The sequence below is a fragment of the Nicotiana tabacum genome, chromosome 8 (genome assembly GCF_000715075.1).
Source record: "Nicotiana tabacum cultivar K326 chromosome 8, ASM71507v2, whole genome shotgun sequence".
Lineage (NCBI taxonomy): Eukaryota > Viridiplantae > Streptophyta > Magnoliopsida > Solanales > Solanaceae > Nicotiana > Nicotiana tabacum.
Window position 1 is genome coordinate 168,892,401 of NC_134087.1, and position 10,184 is coordinate 168,902,584.

Genomic DNA, 10,184 nt, shown 5'->3' on the forward strand with positions numbered 1-10,184 from the left:
TAAAGAAGATTTTCCTGCATCAGGACGAGGCCAAAGGGAAGTTCTCTCCCAACTGGCAGGGTTCGTACATGGTCCACCGGGTTCTAACAAGAGGAGCCCTCATACTTGCAGAAATGGACGGAGAAGTTTGGCCGAAGCCGATCAATTCAGATGCAGCGAAGCGATACTATGTGTAATCTCTATGCTTTCCTTTATGATGTAACTTGAACTACGCCTGACCTAATTCCTGTTTAAGAGGGGATACGTAGGCAAGCCTATGGGTTCGGTCACAATGCAATAAAATTTCCATTTCCCCTACTATTGGAAACTGGGGAAGAATTTTGAGGAGGACGACGATTCCAGCCATTTATCATTAACAGCCGTCAGGAGCAGCAGCCCAGTAAACTGGGGCAGAATTTTGAGAAGGACCCTCAAAGTTCCGGAGCAAGAAAAGTTGCAGTGTCTTGAACCATGTCGCAGTCGTCGGTTCATCTAAAGAAAACTATTCTTAATTATGTACTTACGTTATGCTTTTACTAAATCATGCAATGTTTATTACTAAAACTACCTTGTTTAGCAGCGCTACCCAATGATACGTACAGTATCGCTAGATCAAAGCCGAGCGGGTCAAGCAAAGCCAGCGGGGATACGGACTAACTCCCTCCCCCCCTTTTACAAACTCACAATTTTTCTTTGGATGTAAACACTTGAGTTGCAAAATCATCAAATATACTATATGCTCACTCACAAAGTTCAGGTATACAACCCTCAGAACCGTTGCACTTACTTGTGAGCACGTGATTTTTGCCCTACATAAAAATAACTCCTAAAAAATAGACCAAAAATAAATTTTAGGAATTTTACGAATTTTTCTTTATTTATTTGTATTTCATGAATTTTTAACATTTTTAAATCATAGAAAAATCCTAAAAATTGTCATTTTTACATATTTATCTTTTAGTCTTTAAAATTAGCATTTTTCTTTAGTTTTAAGTTAATTAGTTGTTTTAATGTTAAAAAAAGAATTTTAATTTCTACAAAATATATTAATTTAGGATTTTAATTAATTAAAAAACGAAAAAAAGGAGAAAGGAAATTAGAAAAGAGTTTAATTTGAATTTGGACCTAGCCCATAATTCTCAAGCCCATTCCCTGATCCCAATACCCTTAACACCTTTCTTAAAAAACTAGGGACCTAATACACAAAAGATCTAAGAACTAATTTGCAAAATACACATTTAGACCTAGACCTATATAATAGGTGTAAGCCTAATCAGCTAGGGAGATACACGAAAATACACAAAAAAAATAACGCCTGGGAAAAGGCTGGAAAAGGCGCCGCAGACCCCTGTATCCTAGACCCACCCTCCCCCCAAGGTTGCTTCTTCTTCCTCGTTTCATCTTCTCCAAAAAAGGACCTAGACCTATTCTTCAAAAAAAAAAACAGAACCAAGAATTTCTAGAGCTAAAGACGGCATCATCGATTTCTTTGAAGAAAAATCCAAAAAAAAGCTTCTAGCAACAAACGAAAAATAAGAAGGAAATTGGAAATTCTGGAAAAATTTTGAAAGTTGAAAACAACAAAAGAAGTTTTAGAAAAGGAAGAAAACTTAAAAAAAAGAAGAGAATTTCGAAGCTCTGCTGATTTTCGCTTCGTTATCTCCTCAATTTCTGGGTGTTCGAGTTTTATTTCGGATTCGAAATTTGAAGCTATGTGCTTTTTCTTCTGTTGCCGAGCTCCCACTAGTAGATCTTTGGTATTTATTTGCTATTTCAAGCTGTGTTGTCTCAAAACTAGGTTCAATATTGAACTAAGGTTGAATTGTTTGTTTAGAATAGATGTTTCAACTCAGAATGTTGGCATTTACTAGTACTTTTTATTAATTCAGTGGTTTGGTATTCTTAAGAATGTGTATTTGGTATTTTACTTTGGCAAGTGGAATGACTGTTGGTGTATAGGGACAAATACGAAATGACTCCAAAATTTTGGCAAGAAATTGTTTTCTTAATTTTGAACTCATTTTCACGCCAACTTTCCAAAATATCATAGAAATAGATCAGATAACTTGATTTGTAGGATTCATGCATTATTTATAATTTAATATTTGTGATATGTTGATTTGCCATCTCTCCCTCGTTATATTTGATATATTGGCATCGTGTTTTGATTAAAGAAGCTGTTGTTTGATTCCATTGAAAGTTTAGGGAAATTGGTCGTGTTGGGCTTTGCAGACTCATGCGTTTATGTCAACCGATGTAATTTTGGGCTTTCGTTTATTGTCACTCTTTAATATTCGGATCATTAGCATTTTGGTTTGAAGCAAGTGAGTTGGCCTATTTTACAAAATATATGAGTGCTTAAATATCTCCAATAATTTCCATAACTCCGAAGCCTTGCAATAATCTGAAATCTAAATATTCAACTTACGAACTTTCGTAGTTGCTTTAGGCGCGTTTTATTTTTTAAATTGATTTTCCTTTTAACTACTAATTTCGGGTGTGCATTTCATGTGATCCAACTCCAATTCTCAATAACATTAAATAAAATGTGTCGTGGATCGGGGGTGCATTTCATGTGGCGTGGTTCAAGGCGTGTTTTAAATAACGTTGAATCTTTCCTAAAAATAATTTAAAAGCGGTTAAAGTTAAAATGCACATAGGCTTAAACATGTGTTAAAATCAGATAATTAGGCCAATTATAACAGTTGAGTGACCGTGCTAGAACTACGGAACTCGGGAATGCCTAACACCTTCTCCCGGGTTAACAGAATTCCTTACCCGAATTTCTGTGTTCGCGGACTGCAAAAACAGAGTCAATCTTTTCCTCGATTCGGGATTTGAACCGGTGACTTGGGACACCATAAAATTATCTCAAGTGGTGACTCTGAATTTTAATAAAAAATAATCTCGTTTCGATTCTCACTTAAATTGGAAAAAACTCCCTTACACCCCTTCCGGGGGTGGTAAAAAAGAAGGTGTGACAGCTCTGGCGACTCTGCTGGGGATCGAACCCAGAATCTCTGGTTCAGGGTTCAAGAATTCGAGCTTAGAATAATTGTTATATTTGGCTTTATTTATTATCTGGTTTTATTCACATGTTTGGGCCTAATGTGCTAAATGTCACTTTTTACCGCTTTGATACTGTTTGAACTGTATATAAATTGTTACGAAACCCTCCTCTCTCTGAGTTTTCTAAATCATCTGGAAAGTGTGCACTTCGTGTGACTTCTTTTCTGTTAGAGTCATATTCCAATTTTAGAACGAGGTTCGGACAAGTTGTAAAGCCGGTGAAGCTTCTGTATTCCCGGTATGTTGCCCCTCTCAGCTCGAGCTGTCCACTCGGGTAAGCCATGTCTAGAACAATAAACTTAGGTTTTCAAACCTAGTATAACATAGCCTCATGCCGGATCCCTAGTAGGAACGCTTATCTGCATCATGTGCATTTAACTTTGGAAACTTAACACATGAGTTGGATCTGTCTGGGACAGGTGTACCCAAAATAACAGACCACCTTGATGCATCTTATGTACTACATGTTGAATTTATTCAAGGGTAAAAGGGTCATTTGGCGGACCAATGATAGTTGAGGGCAAATGAAAAAATGAAAAAAAAAAGGAAAAAAAAAAGGAAAAAAGAGAGGGTGAAGTGTGAAGATAAAGCGAGTGGGGCCTAATTATGTTTTCTATCAAATTTTTGTTAAAAAAGGCTTGAAAATTCAAAAAAAAAAACGATTTTGCACTTTTTCATCATTTCCAGAAAAATAAAAATCAAAAAAAAAGGAAAAAGAAAATCCAAGAAAAAAAATGTTGCATTTTTCATCATTTTCAAAGAAAAGGCAAAAAATATATTTTCTCTAAATTAGTTGTTTTTGTTTTAATTCTCGCCTGTATCCAAATTGCCCGACTTACGCATACCTGATTCTCGTCTTTCGAGACGTGATACATAGGCAATCCACATAGGGTCCGGTCTTCCTAGTAAATCTTAGGTTCTTGGCTTTGTGGGGTCTTAGCCAAATTTTGCATTTCTAGCCACCTTTTGGCTAAATAAGTCATTTTGCAAATATAGCCTCAACCATGTCTTCCATGTGTCCAGTAAGGAGAGTTATTGTCTCACATAGTGTTGATTTAAAGTTTTCTCATACATGTGTGGATCCACTTACCGGAGTTTGAGCATGACAGATACCCCAGTACCACCGCATTCAGGAGTTGCTTAAGGAGATTTTTTATATTTGTTATTTTTATTTTTATTTTTATGTTTTGAGTATGTTTCTTTTATGTCATCTTTTACTTTCTAGTTTTGTATAGCAATGTCGAGTTTTTTGTTATTGTACTTTTTATTTTGTATTTGAAAAGGTGTGGTGTAACTCAAAAATGCAAAAAAAAAAAAAAGAAATTTTGCGTTTTTTATTTCCGTTAGAATTTTCTTTAGAAATACTACTCCTAAAAATCAAGAAGAAGAAAAAAAGTTTGAGGTGGTTTTATTTTAGGAAATTAGTATCTAGAAATTATTTTTTTTTTAAAAAGAAAATTTGCTTTTATACTTCCTTTAGTATATTAGGACCAAAATTCAAAAAAAGAGGAAAAATTTTCTTTTACTACCTCTTTAAAAGTTTTGTTTAAGGCATTAATTCCAAAATCCAAAAAGATTTTCTTGTGAGGTGTTTCTTTAGGGAAATTAATGAAAGATAAAAAAAAATTCTTTTTATTTTCATTAGAACTTGAGGATATTGTACATAGAAAAAAAAGCATACTTTATCTTTTGTTTATCATTAGAATTTTTCCTTTAGGCAATCAAATTGAAATCCAAAAACATTCTGTTTTATCCTTTTCATTGCTTGCTTCGAAATCTTGCGTCAGGATATCAAATGAAAATTAAAAATGTTTTTCTGTGGTTTATTCCTTAGATTTCCTTCATAAAAAAGAAAGAATCAAAAAATATTTTTCTCTTTTAGGGTTTTTCCTTGATAATTTCTCATAGAGTATCTGTTTTAAAAAAGAAAAGAAAAAGAAAAGAAAAGAAAATGAAAATGTTAGTTTGTTTACTTTATTCCGATCTTCCAGAACTACGCAAAGATCTGATTTATGCGGCGTTATGATACGTAGACAACCTACATAAGGTTCGATCGAATCATTTTTTTATTATTATTAGAAAAAAAGGAAAAAAAGGAAAAAAAAATGAGAGAGAAAAAAGGAAAAAAATGAGAGGAAAGAAAAGAGTGAAATTAGAAGAAGAGGAAGGAAAATGATCAAGCAAGTGTCAGGAAAGAAAGAAAAAAGAGGATTGAAATTGACAAATTGGGATGATTCCAAGTGACCTTATGACCCTCAAAGTCATTATAGAACCATTAATTGTTGCTAGGTGCATTGCGCGCAATGTGATATTTTTGTTGTTAAATGCCCTAACGCTAATGGGATGACCCCATTTTGCTCCTTTTGATATCTTCATAGCAGAAAGATAGTTGGTTTGTGGTTCTCGAAGTAGTAGCTCCTCTCCACAACATAAAGTCAAAAGGCAATGACAGACAACAACAAAACTGAGTTGGTTGATACAGGTGCCCAAAAGCAATTGGTCGAACAGGACAATGGGTTGGTTGAAGAGGTGAGGATGTTAAGACAACACATGACAGACATGTATCAGGCCTGGATGACTGGGAAGGCACCACCCCCGCCACCACCTAGCTTCCTAAATTCTACCTTTACCCAAACACCGGTCACAGTGCCAGATGATCCCACATACTCTCCAGATCCACCCGCTTATCATAGCTTTCCCAACCACCCTAGTAGCTCTGTCACTCATCTTCCAATTACCTTTCCCAAAAATTGCCCTCCTGTCTTATCCACCATCCGCAACAATGAACACCCACTCAAAGCTCACGATGCCCAATATTACCCCTCAGAGGTTGCCTACAAGGTTCCTGACTCATACAAAAAGAGCCATCACGATAAGTTTCATGTTGAAAATGAAAGGTTCACAGGAAGATAAGGGAAAGATGGGATACCCAGGAGGCTGAAAGGCATAGAACAATCCTTGAAAAACAAACAACGAAGGGAAGACCAAGGTAGCATGACTTACAAAGAACTGTCTGTGTCCCCTGACAATCGCCTGCCCGCGGGGTTCAAAGTGCCAAACTTTAACTTGTATGATGGGTGTGGAGATCCGGTAGCCCACCTAAGGGTCTATTGCAGTGAAATGAGAAGCGTTGGAGAGAAAGATGACCTGTTGATGGCATATTTCAGTAAGAGCCTGACTGGGGCAGCTTTGGACTGGTATATTCGTCAAGATGTTGGTAAGTGGCCTACATTGGGTGACATGGCTCAAGATTTTGTTCGATACTTTTAATACAGATCAGGCGTTACCCCAGACTGCTCCTCCCTATCTAAAATGGAAAAGAAGCCAGAGGAAAGCTTTGGAGAATTTGGACTCAGATGGAGGGAGCAGGCTGCTCGAGTCAATACCCCGATTGGGGAAGAAGAAATGGTTGAGCTCTTCCTAAAAGCCCAGGGGTCCACCTACTTCAGTCATTTGATCCCAGCCTTGGGAAAGCCTTTCAATGATGTGTTAAAAATGGGGGAGATGGTAGAAGAGGGAATCAAATCAGGCAAAATCATGAGTTATTCGAAAGACATTCAGAACATCCCGGTAAGCTTGGGTGTAAGAAAGAGAAATAGAAAAGATGATCCGATGGGCTTTCCCGATCAACACTTCCAGCCTCGACATCGTCCCCGGGGATATCCTTGTGCGCCAGATGATCCTCCCCAATACCACTTCTCTCCACGGAACTCCCAAAATCGTACATCACTCCCACAGTACCCAGCTCCACAAAATGTGTATCCACCCCCACGAGCCTACCGAAAACCCCCCGGATCAGGTTTCCGGCCCAATCAAGCATTTAAGAATGAGAGGTTGCTGAAAAAAGAAAAGGTTTTCACCCCATTGGGAGTGTCATATGCCAGTTTGTTCCAAAAGTTGAAGCAATTGGACATGTTGAAGCCGATTCATATAAAAATGCCAAACCCTCTGTCAAAGAAGTTTGATTTTTCTCAAAGGTGCGCATACTGCTCAGATGCCCCAGGACATGACATAGAGAAGTGTTGGAATCTGAAGAAAGCAATTTAGAAGCTTATTGATACAGGTGACGTTGTCGTGTAAAATCTGAATGCGGCAGACACTAGCCAAAGCCTATCGCCTATTCGTAGTGAGACGCATATGGTGAGTATGATTTGTTTTGAAAAGGAATATGAGAATTCTTCTGAGATCCTTGAAGGTCCATGCGCTGCAAAGTTTTCAGTGCTATCAGAGGTTGATCTTAAGAACGAGCCAGCAAAGGGAACCCAAAAGCAATTTGTTAAGAACAATGTGATTGAAGTTTGTGAAGGTCCTAGTAATGTTGATGTGGAATTAAGTGGCTAAGATGCCGAGCTTGGCAATTGGAAAGACGCTCCTGTCTTGGTTAGCCAGGGAGGAGTTTTGGTGGTTTATTTTGTTATCATTTCTGTTGTCCGGGTTATTTCAGGGTTGTAATCCAGATATTGTCTTGTGATTCAAACCCTCTTATCTTTTTATTTTGACTAGTTTGTTTAGTCATAGTAGCCCGTCTAGTGTTGTCTAGGTTTGTTCTAGGTTTGTAACCCCAGTTTAGTTTGTTTGTTTTGTTGTCCAAACCCTTTCACCATCTGTCTAATGCAATTTTCCGTTTTCTGTAATTTCTAGTCATTTTCGTTTAGTTCTCTTTTCTTTTTATAGTTCTTTTCCTGATTGACTCTAGTGACATGACATGCACGCATAATTCTCAGCCTGGTTTTAAAAGTCAGTTTAGTCATGAAGCAATGAAAACAATGTTGAAGATGTAGGGACATTTGAGGAAATAAGTGAAAGGCATTTTGAGATCACTTCAAGCCCGAGTTGTGTGAAACTGGGGCAGATAGAACATAAAAATACATTATTGAAATGCATCATGCTGCATCGGGTGAAGATAATGGCAAGTTTGCCCCAAATTTGTAGGGGGGTCGTTCGTGGTAATGAGAGTGAGGGTGTTGTCCAATGGGGCTTGGCATGTTTTGGAGATTGGAATGACAAAGGCGTTTTGTTCTGCTATCTAAACATTTTATCCTTCGTTACCCATTTGAGCCTTATTTATTTTCTTTCATACCCCTCTTTCGGAATTAGTAGCGAATATCATAAACACAAGCGTGAAAGATAAGAAAAGGAAGAAGAGAAAAAGAGAAAGAAAAGAATGAAAAGAGAAAGAAAAGAATGAAAAAAAAAAGAAAAAAAAAAGAAAAAAGAAAAAGAAAAACAACAAAAAGAGGAAAAGAAAGAAAAAAGAGAAAGAAAAGAAAGAGAAAAGAGAAAATCACAACAACAGAGCAATTCCTAAGTCATGAACTACGTTCGACCTGATTCCTTTTAAGGATACGTAGGCAGCCTCACGGTTCGGTCCCATCAAAATAAAAATCCAAAAGTCCCCAAGCAAAAAACTGGGGCAGAAGTTGTGTTTGTTGTAAGAAATCTGATTCCGAAAGTTGTAATTTTGAACTCATGTGAATTGTTTCGCGCCTTTGATATCCTTTCTTTTTAACCCTATCCAAAAGCCCACGTTACGGTCCAAAGAAAGACCTTCTGATCATTATTCGAGAGATGCCAAGTCGAGCAAGGAGAGGTGATTCATATCGGGGGCAACCCTCTTGTTCAAGCATAAAAATAATGAAATGAGAGAGTCTTATTGGAGAAAACCCTCACGAGCACCGTAAGGCGATGGGAACTGAGAGAAATAAAAAATGAGAGAGTCTTATTGGTGAAAACCCTCACGGGCACCGTAAGGCGACGGTAAGTTGAGAGAAAGAACAAAATAAGAGAGGCCTGATGGTGAAAACCCTTCGGGCACTACAAGTCGAATAAGGATTGTGAGTCAGATTGGATAATTGGAGCATTGAAGCCCAGTTTCATGGTTTAGGGGAATAACAGGAGTTGAACATCAGACTTGTTCAATAGAATAGGCCACAGGTGCATGTCATGGTCATTATAGTTGGTATCCACATCTGATAGGTTTCTACTTTGTAGTTTTCTTGTTAGGAATCACCTCTTTTCTTTGTTCTTTACTCTGTTCCTTTGTCTTGTTTACTTCCTCTTCCTGAGTCTGTTTGGTTAAAATAAGTGAGAAATGACTTCAAAATTTGCCACCAGCTTTCCAATTGCACAAAACGGGATCTGGACAGCACATCAAAGTGGCATAAGTTAGGAAAGAACAACACGCGCACTGAGTTGGTAGCAATCAACATGCTTTGGGGGTCCATGAGAAATACAAAGGTTTGGTATATTTCAATTCAGGAACAGTGCAACAGATAGAGGATGTTGGGTGAACGGGTCAAAGGTATTCTCTGTGATGAGATCAACAAAGAAAGTGTTTAACCAGTGACAAGCGAGGTCTTCCAAGAAGAAATCAAAGTTATCGTGACAAGTGAGGGAACAATAGACTGCAAGGCCAAGGCCATTGATTTAAGTCAGGAAAGAACAGCATGCGCACTAAGTGGATGGAAATTAACATGCTTTGGAATTCATGAGAAACACAAAGGTGCAGTACATGTCAACACAAGAGCACGATGCAACAGATGGAGGGTGTTAGGTGAACGGATCAAAGGTATTTTCGGTGAAACACAAAGGTTGGTAAATGTCAGTTTATGAGCAATGCAACATATAAAGGGAATTGGGTCTGAACGAAGAAGGGGTATTTTCTGTGATAAGGATGACAGAGAAAGTGGTTAGTCCATAAGCAAGCAAGGTCCTCGAGTGAAAATCAGTTATCATGGGAAGTGAAGGAGCAATCGCCCTCAAAGTCAAGGCCACAAACCAACCACCATATTTTTAAACTGACAAAATTTTTCTTTGATAAAACAAGGGAAGGAAATTTCAGTTGTTTCGGAGAAACACTCCGTGGAGAAAGGCAGTCACCAAACAGGTTTGATTTTTGATTTTTAGGACCCTCCTGAAAAATGGGACCTAGTTTAAAGTTCATAAATAACATAATCCAGCATAAATGTATCCCAAAGGAATATAAGTTGGCTTAGAAGTTTGCATGTTCAGGATAGGATTCATTTAGGAGTTCCCATGACCCTCCTGAATAATGGACTTAGCCTTAAGACTTCGATTAGATAACAACATTTAGCGTAAATTCTGTTGTAAGGTAGTATAATTCAGCCATGAAAGTG